This window comes from Cydia pomonella, chromosome 9 (assembly GCF_033807575.1).
Source record: "Cydia pomonella isolate Wapato2018A chromosome 9, ilCydPomo1, whole genome shotgun sequence".
Taxonomy (NCBI): domain Eukaryota; kingdom Metazoa; phylum Arthropoda; class Insecta; order Lepidoptera; family Tortricidae; genus Cydia; species Cydia pomonella.
Genome location: NC_084711.1, coordinates 524001 through 548821, shown reverse-complemented (window position 1 = coordinate 548821; position 24821 = coordinate 524001). Strand labels below are relative to the sequence as shown.

The following is a 24821-nucleotide window of genomic DNA, read 5'->3' as shown; positions in this document are numbered from 1 at the left end:
GCTTATTTTGATCGTAATATTTTATTTAAACTTGTACATTATACTTTTTCTTATGTGAGAATTTTTATGTTATAATTATCTACTCAGAATTACGAGCTATTTCGATCCAAATAGAAGAAAAGAAGTGTTTCAAAATATCATAACCAGTTATTGTAATTAGAATAAGCCCCCAGCTGTATACAAAACATTGATTTCAGAATAATCTCGCAGTAAAATAAACATTTAGTTTTAGTAAATATAGCTCTTTGACGACCCATTCGCATTTTTTAAAATTACTGACGATTTTAAAATAGGGAACAGGCATAATGCTGGGCCGAAATGCGTTGAGCCAAAAAGTCACGTTTCATTGGTCTGTTAGTGGTTACTTGCGCTCGCGCACCAATGGGAACGCGCCAGGAATGCGCCACACATAACCCGTCTGATGATGATTATGTCTCGGATGACGTTGCGGGAACGCGTTAACATTCCTGGAATAGCTTGAGCATAATTTGCATAACTGTATCCAGGGTCCATAGGTACAATATAAAATAGGTAAGTAATTTTATAATGGCATTCAAAAGTCGTAAATTTATTCTGTACTTATAAGTAGGCCTCTAGGGCTCTTTCACACGTTAATACAATATTCAGAGTGACATCATATAGTGACATTATGAATACAACAGCCAATACCTAAGTAATTATCTTAAAACCTTAAAATTGTAATTATTAGTTACAATATAACACAAATGTGTAGTCTCCATGTTTCATTAATATATTAAATTTGGAGAAGAAAAAGGTCATAATTTTAAACGAATAAGGGACTTAATTCAGAATAAGGAAGAGGGGATATTGTCTTTGTGGGATCCAGTGATTAGCATACAGTTAGTATATGTAAAGGCTTCTAATTTCTTGCTGACCACTTGCCTTTCTTCGTGATCACGGGGACAATGACGACCTCACAACATCGGAGGTAATTTTAAAACTGAATTATACGCGATTAAGTCCCATCTTCTTCTTCTTCCTCGCGTTGTCCCGGCATTTTGCCACGGCTCATGGGAGCCTGGGGTCCGCTTGACAACTAATCCCAAGATTTTGCGTAGGCACTAGTTTTTACGAAAGCGACTGCCATCTGACCTTCCAACCCAGAGGGTAAACTAGGCCTGGTTGGGATTAGTCCGGTTTCCTCACGATGTTTTCCTTCACCGAAAAGAGACTGGTAAATATCAAATGATATTTCGTACATAAATTCCGAAAAACTCATTGGTACGAGCCGGGTTTGAACCCGCGGCCTCCGGATTGCAAGTCGCACGCTCTTACCGCTAGGCCACCAGCGCTTACACGCGGTTAAGTCCCATATTCGTAAATAATAATCTAAATCGTAAGTAGTTGGTATTTACTAAGTAACGATTAGCTAAGCTACGCGATGCTCTCAGTAAGCCTAATTGCAGTAATTTTACCACGTGTTCATTAGTGTTATTTATTTATTTATTGCTGTTTTGGTTATTTTCTAGTAGCACTAATTAGTCGTATAAATTACTTTATGGAAAATTAATTTATCGTGAAATTTAGACTCATATTGGTAAAGCCAATTTTAAACTTAGTTAAAGTTTTTCTTATGATTCTGTCTAATCAAGAGAGACTTGTTACAAAAATAGAGCGAGTAAACATTTTACACACAGAAGTTCTACACGCTCTATTTTATTTGTATGTATTACCAATTCCTAGCAAAGAAAACTATTAGTACCCAGATATAGATATTTATGTTACTTACTTGAACGGATATTCTTCGGAAGAGGTCCATGAAGAATGGATTTTTAGAAATTTAACCCTAAAAGATGGTAACCGGTTGGTAAAACGGTGAATATGTTGAAAAAAGAAAATGTTTTTAGTTTTCCGTATAGTCAACTGGTACAATGCCTCAAGGGCCTATTTTAGATATAAGCTATAGTATTCATCTGTATATATCCATTATGTATATTGTTACTGTCAATAAATAGAATTACATAATTTGTGACTAGGAACCATAAATTACACTAGGAACAATAAGAGATACATAAATCATGCATGGCGACAGAACGGTAAATTAAAAACGACAAAAAAAAACTCTTTTTTGGGTGCCTCTTATACAAAATTGTTTTATTTTTTTTTAGCTTTTACTCAATGGTGTGGGGTATCATTGAATAAGTCTTTCAAAAAGAAAAACTCTGACTCCAACAACCATTTTTTTTATAACTTAAAGATTTTCGGAAATAATCACTGCGAAAGAAAATAAATATGTCCCACTAACTTATGAACCATGCGTCCAAAAATAAAAAAAAAACCGTAAAACAAAAGCTTAATAAATACGTTCAATTAAAACTATAGCGAATATGATCGGTCCAGTCGTTTTTGAGTAATTGCAAAAAGTCTTCTCTTATCTTAGTAGAAATGCGTACAAAGCGCTGCAAAGGTACTCCCTTATGATAGTTACTAGTTTAGCTCTGACAGAATGGTAACTACGGAACCCTTCACTGAGCATGGCCCGACATGCGCTTGGCCGATTTAAAAAAAAAACATAATTATCGTGAGCGAGCGATAATTGTTAGGATATTAAACTTTATTTAGTTGATATTATATTTTAAGGACTGCACTAGAGATTAATGATGACCTTAATGCACGTTTTACAATAATAATATTAATTATTTTATATATTTCGCGTGTTAGATATATTATTGCAACTTTGCAGGTAACTATATTTAAAATCGTAAAATAATTAAGTTTTAAATCTAAGTAGGTAGCAACGTATGGTAAAACTGCAAATTCAGCGTCAAAACCGCTGAGGCTGCACCGGCAGCCAAGATCCTGACTGCGAAAGCGGCATCGCGTGCAAAACGCCGCAGCGAAGGCCTCTACTACTTCCCACTAATCTACAAACGTTGTATATTATAAGGCGTTTATTAACGCTTGTACCGTTTTGGTTCTAGGCTGACATACGGCGCCGCCGCTCGGCGCGGAGCGCGCGCCCCGGAGCGCCGCACTCGCGTTCTGCGCTCCGCTGAGATCGCACGCAATGGCCGACGCGCGGTAATCGCTGTCCTAACATAACGTGTCTGTGCTGTGAATACAACTGCAGTGTGACGTGGAGATATCTAAGGAATTCTAAATGTAAGTCCTAGAATTAAGAAAACATTATTGTGCTAAGTTTTCCAACCGACCGGTGCGTACAGGATTCGGGATCGGGCGGTCGAGATTTTCACCGGATTTTCCGAAAATTTGCGAATTTTAAGCAAGCATTTGCATTGTAATTAAGTAATTTACATGAAACGGAGTGTGCCAATTATATGCGCGTTTCCAAATAATTGGATATGTTATACGAGGATCCATATTGTTGCGTCGTCTGTCGGTTGCGTTTCAATCGGTGATTTTAATCGCACGTGTGTAATTTTTAGTGGATTTATAATTATTAGATAACTGGAAATACGCGGAGTGTAAATATTTACACAACTTATGGCAATTTATAATTATTAGGAATATGATTTCGGGTCTACATTCTTTATAATCGATTTAACAGATTTATCGAAAGTAGGAATTTTAATTTTAAGTTGCACAGTTTATTAAACTTAACTTAATACTTATAAATATTAAGTGACGTGACCTATTAATGATTATATTTAAAATAAAAATAGGTACCTCTTGTATGTTCATATTCTTCATTTTTGTCGAGGTATTCCTCTTAGTTGTGGTATTTACATAGTTCATATAAAATTAACCCTCAGGTGTAAATATGACCTTATACTTTTATAGGGCAATAAATAAATTCAAATAATATCTCTTCTATCACCAAACCATTCATCTCATTCACCATGGTGTAATTGGCTGCATTGTTTTAAACTACCACCAGCGACCATAACCGAATTGCGCACGGTCTAATAAACTCGACACACACAGAACTCGACACAGCAATGACAAATGTTCGTGTCAAGACTCAAGAGTTACCGCCGCTTCTTTCCGCACGAGTTACCATGCGACGCACCCCATCCCCTTCGATTATTCATTTTCTTTCAATCCGTTCCGAGCCCACCCTCGCGCTTGATGTTACTCACTTTTGGTTCAATAGACATCATTTAGGTAAAGGTATTTGCGTAGTTATATTTCTAGATTATAACTGTCTCGGGAAAAATCTTTCTTCAGTAGGTACTTTAGTTGAGCACATCAAAATTAGAACAATGCTGAACCTGGTCTGTGAATATTATAGTAGGTCTACCGTTATAAAAACTGATATATGTATATCATAATATAAACTAGTATTAATCCCAAAACTCAGCCACTATCTATTAGAGAATCACTACGTAACATCTTCACCAACCGCCTGAGATAAGTGGTAGACCTTTAGGAGTAATATCGGAGGAGGAGAGAATATCAAAGAATATACATATACCTATTTTATCTAAAAAGATCATTATCGTCTTTATAATCTTTCCAAAACTACTTAGCTGTAGGATTACTTAGCTCTAAGTATGACAAGCTTTGAGGATAGAAAAGAAAAGCTACTTTGGTAAGTAGGTAGATAGAATGCCCGTAGGTTAGACTAAATTATTGCGAAATGATGGACGTGTTTCATCGTCCACATTCTTAAATGTTCATTCGCAAACATTATTATTCCGACAAGGCTAGGAGGCCTATTGACGGCTTCCCGGATTGGAATCCTAGTAAGGGCACTTTTGTATTTACAACAAATATTTTGTTCCTGTGTTATGAATGTTTTCTATGTATATATTTAAGAATATTTTTAAGTATTTATATATAACTTTATATTTATCGCAAATACCACCAATGGTCAGCGTTGCTGTTAGTGTCGTACGTGTTCAGCATGTTCGCGCCGAGGCCGCTCGTAAAATACTGACCCTACACCAGCTGAATAAGCTGATAGCTGACTGATGAATAGCGGGAAACTTGGCTGGGCTGTAGGCTAGTTTAGGATGCCACCGGAAGATGAGGGTAGACGATGTAGGTATAGTTTCGGAGGCCTACACAGGCTACAGGTATAACGTATGTACCGATGATACTCGTATAATGAACGGACCTGGTAGGTCATCATATAATAAGCAGTCATAGCGGTGTGATGACGAGGAGGAAGGGAAAGGAAGAGGGAACGTATGGCAATTTTTCACCAGAATGATAATGATTCTGTCGATCTCTTGTGACTTGACAGAGTTTTCTCGCCTGCGCCACAAATTGTATAAAAATCGAGTTAAGTAAAATGTAGTGCTTATTTAATAGTAAAAAAAGTATTTTGATCAGCAGCAATCAGCAGGTGCCGCAAAAAAGTACAGCCAGCGATAAAAGCTATTACCAAAAATATTTTTTTTGTTTGTAAAATAAATATCCAAATACATTGTCTCAAGTCAGCGGCGTCTCCATGTGCGCCGGCGCACTTTATGTTCATCACTGACGCAACGACCTCATCGGATTTTTTGCATAACATCTAAAAACAATGCAATAACCGGTCGTAGTCGCAGACGCAAAAACTGTGACTCACGCCAGTTTTCCTTGGGCTTAGATGTCGGATAAAAATACGAATCTATAATTGGATTCAATTAAATAAAATATTTGTTTACTTCAACTCCCAAATTGTTGGCTGTTAAATAGGACGTGTTAATACTCAATTTATATTATAGAATCAACAAGAAGAGGTAACAGTAAAAGCAGATGTTCAAGTTGCGGTAACTTTCCAAAAAATTGGAGAAGTTCTAGAAAATTTCACATTAAAAATATTAACTTTCATTTTGGAAATGGAAAATTTCGTTTCCACCATTCAAAAATATTATGGGACTTTTCCGAAAATTATCCATGAGTAAATTCCGCAATCTTTGAATAGACCCTTGGTACTTTTTAAGAAACTAGCATCCACGACCCGCTGGGCTTCGCACGGATTACACAAAAAGAAAGTATACACTTTAAACGTTCCTTAAGAATTACTATATTGATAGGTGAAGATCGCATGAAAATCCGTTTAGTAGTTTTCGAGTTTATCGCGAACATACATACACACAGACGACAGACGGACGCAGCGCGGGACTTTGTTTTATACGGTGTAGTGAAGAATATAATGCCATAAAAAAACAAATCTCGCAACTCAGTTCTTCTACCGTAAAAAGTTGTGAGATCCATATAATCCCAAGTCGGTTAATTTATTCAGTCCCTACTTAAGGGACCTTTTGTCTTAAGTTATTATGTAATTTGCTAAACTAACAACATCTTATAGTGACCATATCAATATTAAAAAAAATATTATGTTTTAAATAAATAGATTTACTTGGTAACTGCCGTGCCCCCAATACTGTATTGGCTACACTTTAATTAAAATTATCCACTGGCACCTGTTTTGGTATAGGTGAAGTCCCACTTGAATTAATTGAGTTACAGAATCTTCGCTCGAAGTTGATGAATCTTGTAATCTCTCCCCTCAAGTTTACGCCTTGAATGTTATTATCTTGAACAGGCATTACTCATACTCGTTTATTAATAATATTCTTAAAATTACATGTCAACATCAGAACATAAATTATTACTCGCGATCCTACCCTTCAAGAACGGCTTTTTTTCACGATTTATACTATGGGAAAAGTTGTTCCAACTTCAAATTTTTCTGTCATTTTGGACAGAGGCCCGGAACTCATCACCCGGGGATGATGGTGGTCGTATTTCTTCTCGACTTGACAGTGTGATAATCACAGTACCTATTTAACTCGTTCAATCGTGTGTTGGTAAAAAAACTTATTTTATCATGTGAATAAAGCTCTACATAATACGCCTGCATCACATATTATGTCATTCAGATTTGTGCTGTTAACTGTATATAGTATGACATTAATTGTGCAGCTAATTAAGGCCTTCATTAAGCGACACGAACATTGCGAATCGAATTATCTAATTAGTGTTAAAAGTTCTAGAAAGTGTACGATTTATAAAGAAAACTCAATTTTTATACATTAATGTACAATTTCGTGGATATATTTTTTTTAATTTTATAATTTATAGTATCGTTTGCAAATGTATCATCTTGATGTAAAAAAATGTCGGGCTTAACAATAGAAATAGTTATTAAAAAATATGCACAAGTCCCATACAATCTGTAAGAAACTTATGCCCCTTATCATAAGATATACATTAAAATAAACAAAAACAGCTATAGTTATACATACTTAACCTATAAGCAAAATCACACAGTCAAAATATTATGCAATTCAATAATAGTTACTACATAAATATACCCATTTCATAATAGTTATTCATATTTAATGTGTAGCCTGTTTATTTCTAGTCGATAGTGACCCTATTTACGAAGCAGCAGGAGGTCCCGGGTTCAAATCAAACCCTGGTAAGGTCATTTACTGGTGTGCTTATCACTAATATTTGTTCTTGAGTTATGGATGTTATCTACATTTTTTTGTATGTACTTAATATTTAATATAGACATTTTCGTCTAGTACCCACAACACAAGCCTTATTGAAGTTATTGAGCTCACAATTGGGTTAGGTTTTGTGTAAGATAGTTCCATAATGTTTATTTATATCCATCAATAGCGCATCAATGACGGTGGAGGGCCGTGCGCAATGCCTACTGTTGACCACTCCTGCGCTGCTGTACTGAATAATAGCAACATCGACTGCCCACCAGTAGGCCTGATTACGTCGCACTAAGGTGTATAAACACCGACGTCCACGATGGTGCGGTATTGTTATGCATCGGCATTGAATACTTTGAATAGCAGTACACAAGTTAATAAGAAATCTTCAAGAGAATTTAAAGCAAGTTTTTAATATAAAATGTCCATATAGATGAAATGTCCATGGGTAAATTCTATGTTGTGTTTTAATTCTGATTTGTAACGCTCTCTATTCATGTTTTTACAAAATCTAAAAATAAAATTAATTGCAATAAGTTTTTACTAAGTTAACTTAAGTTTCTTCTTACTCATTACTTTTTTCGTTGAAATGAATATGAGTAGGTATACCTGTACCAATCTAGAACCATGAAAAGAAAGGTATAATTTTAATAATTTGTAACATTTACATCCACGCGGTATTGTAAAAAATAAATACTCTTAATGACATAATCCGTCGATCTCTTGCCACCATCAATGTGCTTGCTCTTCTTGAGCCGACTGGCATTATCAGGGATGATGGCAAGAGGCCTGATGGGGTGTCCTTGGTTCCTTGGAGCTTGGGACGGATGTTAGTGTGGGATGCTACCTGCGTAGATACACTGGCACCGTCCCACCTCCAACGGACTAAGGTAAAAGCGTGTGCAGCGGCGGAAAGCGCCGAAATTTTGAAACGTATTAAATATAAGAGCCTCGGTAGAGACTAGAGAGTACCATTTTGTACCTTTTGGCGTTGGAACTCTAGGTCCATGGGGTCCCAGCGCGCACAAGTTTTTAGGAGAAATCGCGAAACGTCTGGGGGACGTAACTGGTGACCGAAGAGCTGGCGGCTTCCTTGCACAACGTATCAGTATTGCGATACAACGAGGAAATGCCGCCAGCATCCTTAGTACAATGCCTCAAGGGCCTATTTTAGATATAAGCTAGTTATAGTAATCATCTGTATAATACTTTTATATTTATGTATATTTTCTTGTCCCCACTACCCAAAGGTTGTCTGGAGATCACCCTTAAGCGATAAGACCGCTTATTGTTACTCCATCTAATTGTCTTTTTTGTGACGTTGTACCTTGTGTAAATAAAGGGTGTGAGGTGACAATAAAAAGTATTGTATTGTTTTTATACGCCCACAAATGTCAATTCTCTGAACAATATTACAGTTCACTAATGTATGTCAAATATCAATTAGTTCAAGTTTACCCAGTATAAAGGTTGAGTCCTACCGGGAGCGAATCTTTTATAGCTAAAATGAAAGGCTAAATAAAAGTCGCGATCATAGAGGCATTGACTGCCTTACGAACGAACGCGCGAACAAGAACAACGGAGAACGAGAAGGGAGGTTACTCTTATTATAAACCTTTTATTTTCATAGAAATTTGATATTTGTGATGATATTTCCATACTTTGTCATTGCAAATGCCATGCAGAGTTTGACTGTATTTACCTCCGGATGGTAGGGCCCCACGTTCTACCCCTGGCTTAGTCAGACAATAGTACATTAGGGAGTGTTTTAAATCGACACGAGTTGCGAATTACCTATTCGCACATGTATCGTACAACGTTTTACAGTACATATGGCCCTTTAAATGTTCGACACACTAACGTAATTTAATTTACGCACTAGTGCTATAAAGTAGCACCATATGTACTGTAAAGGTATTTTTTAGAATGTAAACTTGTTGTTCGTGTCAAGTTTCGTGGACTTGTATCGATAGACCACACCTCTGGCCTGTCTACTTGCTTTTAGTGTACTTCAGCCTTTCTAGCCAGTCAAGTCAACGTTCACTGTCATTGTATGCAGATCAGTTAATGACAGCCGCAAACAGGCCCCGTTCCGATATAGCCATCTATCACGCGATAGATACAGAAATATAAAACGCAGTAAGTCAACTTTCAGTATAGGTGTCTGTAAAGGAGCTGAGGTGAAGCATTACACAGCTACATTACCTAGTTACCTACTAATTTCAAATAAGTTTTTTGTCCAAAAGTACATTTTTGATAAAAGCTTATATCGCTGAGTGTAATTAATATTAGTTGACTGTAATTTTCTTAAAACAGTCAAACCAATTTAAAAAACCCAAACAATATCAGTTTGCGTTATTTTATCACTAAGTTCCTATGTCCCTCTCCTGTGTCCGTTATCACTCATCAGATCAGCTCGATGGTACCATAATATAGCAGTATCTTCCATTTGCATAAGCATGTGAAGTTTCAGCTCAATAATAGGTAGTGTGTCTAATTTAGCATGCAAGATTTTAGACATGTTTATGTTTCCAATTCCGGCCATTCCTGTTGCCGAGTCCAAGTTACCATTAATGTCGTCATCATTAATGTGAAATGACTATGAAAATATGAGGTTTATAATAACACGCCCTCAACTTTGTTCTATTACTTTGTTACTATTCTTATTAAAGTTAGCTGTTACATTTAAATATTTACTGTGTTTTGCTGGGTACCATCCCTTGTCGTGCGTTCCCTAGTAAAGCCTGTCGGTGCAATGCACGAACCATTTCGGCGGTGTTTTGGGTTACTAGGACACGTTTTATACGAAATTTTTATTGTTATCCGCCTAACTCGCCTAATAGAAGAAAACACGTGTTACAAAAAATCATTTCTTTTGGAATGGATTGTAAGATTAGTTAAGTGTTAATTGTTTCGTTAAATGAGGATGACTTACTTGGAATTAAATAAAAGACAAAATGTAGAGAACAGTAGGAATGCCAAGCGTTACAAATTCTGGAGAAAGGCCAGAGAAACACTGCGCCAAATACGTGAAGGAGTAAGATTGGGTGTAGGTAGGTACCCAATAAAATATGTTATTATCGTGGCAAGACGAATGAATGTGAACTCCACTGTACATAAACCACAAGTTGCAAATCAAGCATTTCATTCACACAGTTCTTTAGTTAACTAATTGAAAAATTTCCCAGAGTTCATAAAATTAATACAAATAATTTGTAAATATACAATGTTAAAACTACAATACAATACAAATAATCTTTATTACACACCTCAATACAGAAACAGTACAAATAATACAACACATAAAGAAGAGGTAAACAACAGGCGGTCTTATCGCTAAAAAGCGATCTCTTCCAGACAACCTTTAGGTAGCGGAATTTAAAAAAAAATGTTATGTCAGCAGGTGTTCCAGAACTACGTTACTTTATATACCAATATTGCCGATGAGTTTTATTTTTTAAATAAGTACGTCAATGAAGTTAAAATATTTTTCAGTGCATTTTTATTACCTTTATCGTATTCATAATTTGTAAAGAAGATAATGTAACAGAAATGAATATAGTTGATGATTGTAATGACCCCTGAATTTGAAGTTTAGTTTAGGTTAGAATATTGCAAATGTGGTATTTTGAGAGAAAAAATAGGCATTATAGCATTCAATAATTTTGCCACTTAGGGATCTAGGAATTTGGATAAATGGGTGAATGGAAATTTAAGTGAAATGAATCAGAATCTGAGGCCAATTGACACTTAATTCAACAAAAGGGGTCGTATTTTAGATGCTACGATTGGAGCACAAAGAAACATAAATAATATAAACACGTTAGCAGCGGATGTCATTCCAGATCTAGAGCAGAGCCCAACTGGGGAAGTATCTCCACCTTACAGAAAACAGCAGCCAAATAACACTAGACCCTACTCATAGTGTTGTGTTCCTGCCGGTGAGTAAGGTTGCCAGAGCTCGACGAGGGGTGGGAGAGGGATAGAGTCGGCAACGCGCATGTAACTCCTCTGGAGTTGCAGGCGTACATAGGCTACGGATACTGCTTACCATCAGGCGGGCCGTATGCTTGTTTGCCACCGACGTAGTATAAAAAAAAACATAATCTTTGCGTTTCCCGTAGTCTGAAAAGAAGTTATATAAAGTTTGAACAGGCAGGGTTGGTCCCAATATAATCAGCAGCGCCATCCATTAATATCCATCAACGGTTTAACGAGTACTTGATAAGTGTTCATGTTAATAACCTCCGCGTGTTGTGTAACGATCGTTGCGGTTTGTATTTCGGTAAATTGCACACCTCCTTTACTGCTCTTCGCTGTTCTGTGGGTTGCATAGCAAAATTCATAAGAGCTTGTTGCTAAGCCATGAATCTAGTGTTGAACGGGATAGTCTTATGTATCTTTCAGTAGGAAGGAATAGCAGAGAAAGCGTTAGTTTTTGTCCTTGTCACAGTTTTTTTTTATTCCCCGCCGTAAATTTAAGTATGGTTTATGGCGGGCACCAAATAACCCGGCCAAATTATGTAGGTTGTTTTTGGTATGTATGTTGTCAGGAATGTTAAAACATGTTTTCAATTTTCTCGCATTGAGTATGTTCTGTCCCTCACAGGCGCATGCAGTATATGATCCTACCATCTATGTGCTAAGCCTACTTGAATAAAAAAAACATAAATATGTACATACAAATGTGCGGTTAACCTAAAAATAACAGAAAAAGTCGGACGATTTTCTAAGTCCGTTATGTTCAAGGGTGCATTCCTGAGCTTAAATTAAGTAACTTTCTCAAGGAAATCGGTATTCTAATTAACTCCATTTTGGAGATAACCAATGATTAAATTATATCGGATAAGGCTCCTACGAGCGTGTATATGTACACTTGCCTTAGGGCCTGTATGCCGCTATTAATTTTACTTTTGACTAAAAAAAATAACAATATAATTTAGTTTCCTTAAATGTACTTAGCCATATTCCTAAATTAACGGAGTTTAAAAAAAATACCGTGTGTATATTTGTATTTTTCAAATAAAAGTCAAGGTTCAGCGGGATATACAATACCTATATACCTACATATAGGTATTATTTTTATGATTGTGCATAAATTAATGTAATGTTAGGAACTCTTAATAATCGACGTTAAAGTCAGGAAGTCACTCGTATTAAAACCTATTAAGGCGCATAAGTCCTTCTTAAATTAAAATCCGTGAAAATAGCAATTCGGCGCTTGCGCAAGGATCCGGCGCGTGCTAGCATTCTAGTGTTACGCACACTAATATAGACCGATATTAGTTCTACTTTCATTTACGACCTTATACTGACGGATTATGATTGATTATTGAATGCAGATTTATTTCGTATGCGATTTATTAATTCAGCGAGGGTCAGTGCATGATGTGCTGTTAACATATTATGAAAGTTGGGCCATTATGTATAAAATTATAAAACGCATACACTTTTTAATAAATTACTTAAAATCACCATTTAGAGTTTTTAAGTTTTCTTTTATCTATACCGTTTTCGTACACAGCAAGATATTCACAAATATCTCAATAAAGCCTCTATCATCAAGATGTTAAACTGCATGCTTAGATATATTTGACCACTTTGCCCGCTCCGATATACAGTGTAAACTCCATATAACGTCACTCGGTATAACGATTCACTCCAATAACGTCTACATTTGTTGGCTGGAGTTGGTTTACTTTAGTATCAGTTCTATGGTATAACGAAAACTCTCTATAGCGTTAAAAAAAACGTCCGGTCCCTTGAGTGTCACTATATAGAGTTTACTCTGTATATAATGGCGACTGTAAGTTTCAGAATTAACATCAGAGTTTGTTAAGAAAGACTCATCCACGAATTTTGAAATAACTGTAATTTTCCAATTATTAAGTGAATCAGAGCTATTCATTATGCAAACAAATAATGGCAATTTGTTGTTACAATAAAATTACTCCGTGCGGATGTTTGCTTAACTGCAGTTGAAATTAAGATATGTGACGATATCTTCATTTAGATTTTAGTCGGAAATATAGACTTGCAGGTCTTCAAGGCAAGATTAAGTAATAAGTTACTATACTGAGCCTGTGAGCTTCATCCTGCGAAGATGAGAGAAGGCGTCTCTTCTCCGGTCCGCAGAATTATTACCAATGCTATTGGCTGATTCCTGCATGTCTCCTCTCATCTCTGCTCATCTCTACCTCAGTGTAAACACAGCCATAGAGAAGTTAAAAAAAAATTCTCGAGAAAATTAACTAAGCCATTATGATGTATTTCTTTTGTAATTTAATTTATTATTATTATGTTTTCTTATTGTTATTATATCGATGATTAAAGCGTCAAGTGTATGTAACTACAAGCACGGATGTATTTTTTAATTGATATGATTATGTTATCCTCCGACGGTCCTAGTCTGGGACCGGTCTGAAAACCAGCCTTTCCTTTGCCCAATATTTCTACTTTGTTTAATTTCTATAAATGAATAATTGTTTCTTTTTTCTCTATTATGATTTTTTTTATGTACTTGTATTTAATATGTAGCAATAAAACAATTCTTATTCTTAGAATTATTGATCTCTGCTCTTGAATTCGGATTTTTAGGTATTTCTGATCAGGTGGAAAAGGTAGAATTATTTTCACGAACTTTCACATCGTATCAAGAAATGTTTGTTTTTATTTTTCCTAATCAAAATCTAATCCCGAATATGTTTTGCTTTTATTACTTAAAATCCCACAAAACAGGAGATAAACTCTAAATAGGTATACGTAAAGTCTAAATAGGTACGTACTGATCACCATGATTCATAATTTATTAAAATTCTGTCACAGTAGCACCTTTGATCCGCATACCAAAACTGACGAGTTTATATAAATACGTCATTGGTAATTCCAGGGACCTTAGGTAGAGTTATTACAAAAAAATGGATACTTGAGTCGAGATGAATGCTGATGAAGTGATCCAACGGTCTTTGATATCGTCACTTTACTCAGAAATTTGCATCGTGTGATAAACACAAACTAAATTACCACACTTTGTAAAACTAAATGTAGCTCTGGGGGCCTAGCGCAGATGGTAATGTTGCTGCCCGAATTTAAGATATTTGCGGCAGTAATGTCGCGACGCAAAACTGCTGCAGTAATTCTGACGTACTTTGAATTCGAACGGTCTCTTTACTCATTTTCATCGATTATCACGCTTATAGAGATCTTTCGCTACGGCGTCAGTCTTCAATTAGACGAGCATTCGCAATATTAGTCTTACCAACCAAGTTGCACAATTTCCAAAAACGTCTTCTCTAAAGTATGCAGTTATCAGTGCCAACTGCAGACCACTAGCAAATAATACAGTTCGTTCACTCCAAATACCGCTGCCAAACGGTACCGATATGTGACATTTTGTTATCAATAATATGTCAACACGATTCGCCTTATCACAATGGAGTAAAGCGCAAAAGCGTGGAGATGTTTTTACGTTGATTAATCCAAATGTTTGTGCATCATCGAGTGCTTATGATCCATGGCACTGGGTCGTTCTAACATCCGGCCTTTGTTGTTTCCCGACTGCACGCGGTTTAAACAGGGTTGTGTTTTTGATGCGTACCTCCCTGTGATATTCTTTTACTTCGTAAAATCTTCTCAACTGCTGATTAATATTGAACTGTCTAAAGACACATGTGACAGGCTAGCTTTTGTTTGATGAAATATAAAGATGGTACTAATAAAATCGAAAAATATGTTTTTTTTTTTTTACTACGTCGGTGGCAAACAAGCATACGGCCCGCCTGATGGTAAGCAGTCTCCGTAGCCTATGTAAGCCTGCAACTCCAGAGGAGTTACATGCGCGTTGCCGACCCTAAACCCGTGCTATTTGGCTGCTGTTTTCTGTAAGGTGGAGGTGGTGGAGGTAGGTTTATTTAAAGTTTATTGAACAAAATACAAAAATACCTATGTGTATTTTGTAATAAAACTTATCTTTGTGTCTATGGATATGAAAAAAGGCACTCTGTGCAGTGCACAGACATTAGCTACTACAAAAACTTTTCTGTGAAGCATACAAACATGCCTGCGGTAGTTTGCAAGGTCGTGGTTACCTAAATTCTGGAATGTCTAGAGAAAGTCCGTTACGTCACCGATCAAAAGCCTAGATAGTCTAGATATCCAGCTCTGTTGCTGAAGTCTTGCAACACTTCGCCTTAATTATTGTTGATGGTTTCTTTGATTGCATTAAATCCATTGTGATTACAGCCATTGCAAACGGTTTATACATATTCTCATGTATTTTTACTCTAAATATATTAGGTACAAATGGTACAATACGTCTAACAAAAAAGTAAGTCTAATCGGCTTCTCATGCAACAAAGCTCATACTTCAACTCCTAATCAAATAAGACCTTGATTTTGTGTTTTTATGAAGTTTCTATGATAATTTTATGAATTACAGAATCATCAGTTGGACAATAAGTCTAATAGGGACGTAAAGCAAAGTTAATTACTTATTAGTTATCCTTTTAAATAAGAATCTATAAAAGAAGTACTGATTACGAAGACCCTGGTAGATAAAGTTCCTTCGAAGATAAAGTATTACAATAATCTTTGACATCGTCCGCACAATTTCTACACATATACACCATCGACACTTTCCACCTCGCGTGCGCCGTCCCTACACGCGCGCCGGGCGCCTCCCTACATACTAATTTACCATCGCTGTCTATCGATACTTGGTACATTTCACTACGCAAATAAAGTTAATGTTATGATTGGTTATGAAGAAACGTACAGCCAACAAATTAGAAGGGAACAAAAGATACAATTGAGACAATTTCAATAAGTCTGAAAATATACTTAACGGGGGTTTTCGTCATTATTTTCTTATTTACCAACTTTAAGTAACTTAGTAAGACGTAGAGAATCAATTAAAATTGTTCTATTTAAAATTCATTACACGGCTCCTTAAGATTCTGAAGCAGTAATTTCTAATTAAAGTGTCTTTCTTATGTCGAAAACTTGAAGACAATGGAGCCGAATTAGTCGCATTAAGGGTTCGTACAATATACCCGCTTCGAAGTCACTAACTTTTCTCAAACATGCAATGAAATATTGATGTTATGTTCCTTATATATGGTGCGGCTAGGACAAGAGGTCTTTAATGGGATTTCATACAAATCTTTGCAGGCCTAGGCCGGCAAAGTCCTCTTTTAAAATTTCTATTTCACATACATTTGTGGCACAGGCATCATGACATTCTGCCACTATGCGTATTAAAGGATTTGGTATGTACTTAGTGCAGTTTTATTTACATAATCAATCCACGTGAACATATACATATACTCATTGAAATACGAGTATTAATATTACATCTAAATATTAGGTAGCGGTAAAAATGTCTACTGAAACGTGTCTCTAACCGTATAGAAAAAAAGGTTTGGCGGGAAGCTCGATATTTTTTCGCTGTTATTCTGTTTTATCGGATTTAATTTTGTTGTTTGTAATCTTGTTTTGTTATAAATACTTCAATGTGAGTTCGGACGAAACTACCGTCGAAGAAATGATTATTGATTGCACCCCACCTGAATTAAGAGCCGAAGTAGAATTGGCTATACAGAACTTGCTGCCGGCAAAATCAAAGGCGAAATATATGGTTACTTATGACAATTTTATAAATTGGGAAACCAACAAAATGTCCACAGTTTCTCAAAACACGTGTTTTTGGCATATTGAAGAACTGGCAGAAACGAAAAAGTCTTCAACATTGTGGGCATTATGTCTTCGACCGGCAACCCCTTTCGTCCCGGCCTCTGTAGTAATGTACTATTATTCTAGAATTCCATAGCCATGTCTACCAGCAGATACAGAAAAGCTTTACTAATATAAATTAGTATTTCGTCTTTTAAGAGTTCCGTCCGGGACCAGGCTGTATCTCATGAACCGTGATAGACAGTTGAAATTTTCACGGATGATGTATTTCTGTTGCCGCTGTTAAAAAGTACGGAACCCTCGGTGAGCGAGTCCGACTCGCACTTTTTTGATTTTTTTAGATAAGCAACAGCTTTGCCTCGAACGCTGATGTTATTTACACTATAGTCAAATAAGCGATGTAGACGAATACAATTAGCAACTCATTTTAAAAGTATTACATATTTAAATATCATTTTCTGTGTACAAAATAAAAAAAGCTAAATATGTATTCATGCCAATTGAGGTTCAGTGTCGACCTCGTTACCCACTCTCCATTTTATCTGGCATGGCGGTAAATATGACATCCTTCGCATATGAGTAGTGATGTGCCTTCCCCGAGAATATGCCGCGGCAATGTTCACATTAAGTTGCATACCATTAGTCACTTCAAATTTACTCACAGGCATATTCATTTTAAACTGTACAGTTGAACTAAAGTCATGTCGCGTAACTTTTAACTATCAAATACAGTTACAAATTCAACAGTGCATTTTTTAGTCGTTACCTAATCAGCTATAAAAACATATTTATTTCAGACTTCATTATGGAAATGCCATACATTTGCCACATAGCATACAATGTGCTTAGGTCGTCTGCGAAATTACGTGGGAATTATTTTTGCGGGAAAATTATCGTGAATATGCTTATATTCGGTCGAGTCCGGGTCCGGTCCGAGCCGTCCGACGTTACGTTATCTACGAGATCACCCCTAAATAGAAAATAAACGGTCAGACGACTTAGCCTGGGTCAGGGAGCCTAGCCAAGATGACAATCGTTTGCGCTACGACAATGAAACACTGTCTCACTAATATGGTAGCGTGATAGAGAGCGATTGTCAACTTGGCTAGGCCCCCAGGGTGCGTAGACATGATGCTAATCGTTCACGCTCCGTAGTGTGGCATAGTTATCTCTATAGGGACACTTGCGTTTCGTTCGCTACAGAGCGTAACGTTTGGCATTTTGTCTACGCACCCTGGACTGTTCTAGCGTGAGTCATCCTTTTGCACATCACTTCCATTATCGGGTATGAAAATTGCAGCTCATTGTGAGACTCTTTTATGTAGATAGGAAGGATGAATAAGTTATGAGGACTGAAGATATTTTGTTCCACACTTTATTATACTATCCCGCGGCTCAAGATTTTATGACTATATTGAATTTTCAAATTTATGTCGTTCTGTACAGTACACATGAATAATTTTACAAAACACTTCAGAAAATTGCATAGATATATCGCGGCTTAAGGTAACATTTGAATGACGACTGCACCAGCGTTGATGTTACTGCGTTAAGGTATTGTTCAGATTCAGACTACGCCAGCATTACTGTTACAGCGCGACATTACTGCCGCCAATGTCTTAAATCCGGGCAGTAATATCGATTTCGCCTGATGGTTGACTGGTAGAGAATGCCTTTTGGTATTAAGTCCGCGTTTTAATCAAATAAATAAAGACCCGCTACGAAGTAAACATATGATTGTATGTTATTTAAATATGCACACCTATAAATGTACAATAAGTGAGAGAGTGAGGAAGAGTGAAAATATGAGTCAGGTGACAAGTAAAAGTGTGTCGTAAATGAATCAGAGTAACGGCAAAACATTGGGTATACAGCTAGCTGTATTATCTGACATGAATCGCTGTACAGTCAACAATTCAATTCCTAGGCCACTATAGAACCATGTCATAATGAATCAATTTGTTGATCTTCTACGACAGTGTTTATTGAGTGATGTATGTCATGTATCTAGTAGTTCTATAGCATATAACATTGTGTAATAATAATGTCCTATAATATTTATTTATTTATTATTTATTTATTTATTTATAGTGGCCTGGGAAACAAATAGGGTTACTTTTCTTTTTTTATATACTACGGTAGTGGCAAACAAGCATACGGCCCGCCTGATGGTAAGCAGACTCCGTAGCCTATGTACGCCTGCAACTCCAGAGGAGTTACATGCGCGTTGCCGACTCTAACACTCCGCACGCTCGTTGAGCTTTACCTACCTATACCGTAACAAGCGATTAAATAATAGTGCTTTACGATACAAGTGCGAAAACATGACCGAAGGGAGTGTTTTTAATCGACACGAGTTGCGAATTATCTATTCGCACATGTATCGTACAACGTTTTACAGTACATATGGCCCTTTAATATGCTAATTTTTGGCACTCGTGCGGTAAAGTAGCACCATATGTACTGTAAATAAATAAACATTATGAGGCAATCTTACACACTCTCGCAGTAAGCTTAATAAGGCTTGTGTTTTGTATATTGCCAAAGGGATCTGGCGAGAAAATTTTAAACAGAAGTATATATTTCAGAGTAATTGGAGAAAGGTAAAAAGCCTTACGACGGCCACGTTTTGCACGGCGCCATTTTTTTATTTCCATCTAATTTCCTGGCATCTCTTAAGCAAAACATACAGATCATACTTCAAGTACACGACTATTACAAAACTAACAATACAAAGGCTGGTAAGAGAAGTTTAGTATAAATATCCTCTGGTGATTATAAACGCGACATTCAATGGGTGAGTCAGTGTTTAACCGTAGGTAATTGACATGCCGAGGCAAGCCGTGCAAACACACGTCATAGATGTGTGAGATGTATTTGCCATCGAATGTCGTTAGCAGTTTTCAAAAATAAATACCTACAACATTAAAAAGAGAATAGGATTGAAATAAATATTTTTTTATTGATCGAGTGAGAGCGAAGATCTTTGTTTCAGCTTGTGCAAGCTTGCGAAGCGAAGGTTTGCTTTCTGTCCGGGTGTTCTCTTCTACAGGACGTGTTTCTCAACCGATTTTAGAAAATAGAAATAGAAAATCTTTATTTGGCATAAAATCGAACAAAAACAACAAAGTAAATAATTACACGTACACCAAATAGGATGCCGCTCAGCATAAGCCGTGTCTTTTAGACGCGGCACTGGTTTTCAGGGCAGCCAAACTTAAAAACAAAAAAATTAAACTAAAATAGAACAGAATAGCAAGAGAACAGGGACAGAACATGTGTAAGAAAGGAAGAGAGAGAGAGAGAAAGATTTAACAAATATTTATTTTTGACTATGTCCGCTTAGTTATAAAACTGGTTGGGTTACAAGTAAATACTTTTTAAGGTTGTACTTAAAAGAGGCAATGGATTTGCAATTTCTGATTGGTGGCGGTAAATTGTTCCAGCACGTCGTTGCAGCATATCGAAAGCTGCCAAGTGAGCAAGTTCGATAGGTAACCTAACTACCTACATACGCAAATAGATTTTTTGTCTTTTCAGTATTTGGACAGAGGCAATAGTTGCAAAATTAATGTAAGAAGACCTTACTGTATCTATTTTAAAAGTATTGGAGCGATCACTCTTACACAAGAGAATTGTATCATACATTTTCTATGCCGGTTGATCGGTGATCACGTGATGTGATCTTTTCTATAGAAAATTTAAATGTCGGACGCCTCGGCCCGGATTCGGACCGTTCTCACTTCTTCTCCGTTCTTAAAAAATGCAAATAAAAAAAACACGTAACTTGGTCATTTGACTTATTCATAGATACAAAATGTCGTATAAGTATACCTAATACCCAATTAGCCGAATGACCGGGTCATGTGTTCCGAATGGAGTCTATAGAACGAACACTAGATAAAAAGCAACCCTAATAGCTGTCCTACAAAGCCTTCTGCTCGCGAGGTCACGCCGGATACAGCCCTACTCTAGATTATTTTTTACAGTCCCGTTTAAAAAAGTAGAAGAAAGTGCTTCAACATCCGTCCGGACCACGGACGTTTATTTCTATCTTGAGTGGCTTACAATAAATAAATAAATATTATAGGACATAATTATAGAAATTGATGAAGTCCCTCAGTAAGCTCAATGAGGCTTGTGTACCCACAGGTCGATATGCTTATATAAAATATACATATTTAAATAAATAAATAAAAATAAAATAAAAAAGCCTTTTATTTCTCGCAGGTACTTAATTAACAAACATACTTAGCGAAAGCAATACACTTTACTCTAGGTTTAGTATATAATTACAATAATGTTTGATATTCAAATGACAACTCAATTTTCTAATATCATGCAATTAATAATAAATGATATTAAAATTTGGTTTAATTTTTTTTTTTTACTTAAATATATTTATAACACCCATGACTCAGGAACAAACATCCATGCTCATCATATGAATAAATGCGCTTACCAGGATTTGAACCCGGGACCATCGGCTTCATAGGCCAGCCAGGTCATCAATATGTGTTATGTTCAGGTATATCAGGCCGCGTAGCCAACGTACATATCGTTCACGCTCCGTGGCGAACGAAACGCAACTGTCACAGTCGCACTAATATGGAAGAGTGATAGAGAGAGATAGCTACGATACGCTACGGAGCGTGTCCGATTGTAACGTTGGCTACGCGGCCAGAAAGGCCTGATTGTCTAATGGCGATATCTTGGTTTTACCTTAGTAATATAACTATAAAATAAGGTATTATGAAAATATTTTCGGATAATAAGATTTAGAAGAGAGAAGTGAAATGAGGGTTTATGGATTAATCTATGGGGAGATTTAATTTTGTATAAATCTTTACCTTTATTATCTGGTTTGTGACCCACACTAAATTATAACAGGAGCAACTCAGTGTGCTTTCTATATCGTAGTTTTAAATCTTTGAATATGAAATTTGACGTAGCTTAACGGTTATTAGTCTCATTAGCAAACAGCGCAGGCGTTATGTCAGCGTTGATTCTTGATGTCTCACAAGGCCATTTGGCGACCACCAGTCAATTAGGAGTGTTAGGACCATTAGTGACTTCGCAGAAATGTACGGTTTTCCTTAAGGCACCCACTTAGACTTGTGATTGTATGGAGTGACCTAACCCTAACGTTTTTAGCGTTTGCGTCATTACTTACATTAAGCAATATTAAATTGTATAACGAGTCACTTAGAATTGTAGAATATGTAGTTCAAATGACGTATAAACAACAAACAATGTAATATTTTTTAGTTTTCGTGAAATTAAGGTAATATTTTGAACCTATACTTTATTTACCGATTTTGAACCTACTTGGATAGATAGGTAAATAATCCGTTTATTTGCTTGCCACAAAAATACTATATTAAGAGGATGGGGGGCTACACCCAAATTATAATTTTAATATATTTTTTTGTGAAAGATAGGTCAAAGCTACAATCAGACTTTTAAAAGATTTGTAACCAATGCACATTGCTGCGATGACCCTCCGATAATATTTCATTGAGGCTGCTCTAGAAGGAAAATGACATATGACATGTGTATCGACCAAGGTTGTTGATGTTCTTTCGTTTAATGGTTTCATTCATACCTACCTATTTGTACTGGTTTTTTATTGCTAAATTATTCTTAAGATTTTTTTCTCGGGCGACAAGCCTAATTTCGGAGTATATTTGAAAGTGTTTGTTGCTAGGCCTACTTAAATAAAAAACTGTCTTTAAATAAATTAATTCGAATGAATAACCTGTAGATTTCCTTTTCAAAAAGTGATAGCTTAACTACGACAAACAAGTACAAATAGATAAAGATAAAATACATGAAAACATTCATTACTCAGGAACAAATATCAGTGAGTCTAATTTTAGCATACTCGTGATTTATACATTTTAATTCAATTTGGAGCCATTACTAATAATTAACTAAAGAAAAACATTAGCAAGACGAGCCGGGAAGCAACCTATTGTAGTATGATAATTATCTGTCATTGTCTGGTTTCACTGAACCTTCACACGGTACAAAGGTGATCTGTTCATATTTATGCCATTTTTCATGACGTTGGCAAAAATACAACCTGCTTGGAGATAAGCCGCAGCCAGAAAATATATGCTTTGAGGTACGATTCTGATTTAGCCAGCATTACTGCAGTCGTATTGAACCGTGACGTTACTGCTGACTGCATTGCTGCCGCAAATGTCAAAAATCCGGACAGCAATAGTGATCAATTGAACGATTGTTGTCATTATGCTATTGTTTTACTTTAAGCTGTATCTTTTATTAAGGTCTGCCAATAGAGTATTCTATCTATCTATTGAGATAGACATCTGCGGGGGTACCTTCCTAATGCAGTCAGCAGTAATACCGCGCTGCAATACTGCAGCAGAATGCTGGTGTAGTGTGAATCAGAACGATACCTTTAGGCTTCAGTTGTGTGCTGGAGAGTGCAGAGCCCCTGGTGTAAATTTATTCGATAGCGAAACGTGACGTACGCGTTTGCGTTAAGTCTCATTTTGTATGGGATTTAGAAACAGCGCGCCAAGCGGGACGTTTTGGAAAATCAAAATCCCATACAAAATGATACTTAACGCAAACGCGTACGTCACGTTTCGCTATCGAATAAATTTACACTAGGGGTACTGCTTTAGAAGAGTGTTTTCAAAAAAATAATATATGTTGAAAGTTTAGGTACATGCAGTCCCAACGAGCACGAGTTTTTTGCAGAAATCGCTAAGCGTCTGACTTAACTGTTGGCTGAAGATCTGGCAGCTTCTTCGCACAACGTATCAGTATTGCGATACAGGGAGAAAATGCCGCCAGCATCCATTACAATGCCTCAAGGGTCTATTTTATATTTATAGTAGTAATTAATTTAGTTTAGTGTTTGTACAGTTACTGTAATACGTCTGTACACCGGCTGTGGCCTGTTACACGAGCAAAAAAATCAACCGTAGACTGTACTGTTTGAGGACAAACTGACCAACATTTGATCAGCGACTTTTAATAACTATTAAGATTTTAGACTTCCTATTTTTCACACAAATAAATATTATCTTCAATGAAATAAATTTATATATATTTCAATAAAAACATTCCTTAACGTAGTAAGTCAAATCGATATGGCCTTACAGAAAAACCTCAGCAGTAATCTCGTTGGTTATAGGTTAACCTTATTATTTTTGAAAGAAAACTCCACTGAAACCGTAAGTACTTAAAGTGCTGAGGGCGAAATTCAGAGGAGCCACAAAATACAAAGGCGCTTGGCAAATTTTACTTCCTTTCCGAAAACAAAATAAAAAGAGTTATTCTTTACTATTTTAAAATATATGCTTCAATTGTATATCATTATTTGATTCATTTGCCTGGAAAACAGTTACTAATATACTTTAGGTAGATATTTCAATGTACATATTTGTGGGAAACCAAATCTTCCCGCATTTAGTCGAAGTTTAGGGGTCGCTCAACCTGACGAGGGTAAATCTAAGTTCATGTATGTAGGTATCTTCAAAAGTTTTTGGACTTGACCAAAAACTTGTCATTATTCGTCATTTTTTAGATATCAAAAGTATTGAAAATTACTGACATCCAGAATAAGAGTTGTAGTCGGCCGTTATTCAGTTATTAGAAATATTTTAGATTCTAGAGTATTCATGTAAAAATATACTTAATTAAAAAAAGTCTAGTATAAAGCCACGTTAATAAAAGTAGCTCAGTCGTTAAGAATTTTAAGATTTAAACATTAAATAATAGCGATAA

General features: G+C 36.2%; 1 protein-coding gene across 1 annotated transcript in view; it reads left to right on the top strand.

Annotated features, from left to right (window-relative positions):
- Positions 1 to 2988: 2988 nt before the first annotated feature.
- The window catches only part of LOC133521030 (mucin-2-like), an 88874-nt gene continuing 67041 nt past the window's right edge, over positions 2989 to 24821 (top strand). The window contains exon 1 of the mRNA XM_061855748.1: positions 2989 to 3123. The gene's annotated coding sequence lies outside the window, so the exon portion shown is untranslated. The remainder of the gene's footprint in view (positions 3124 to 24821) is intronic.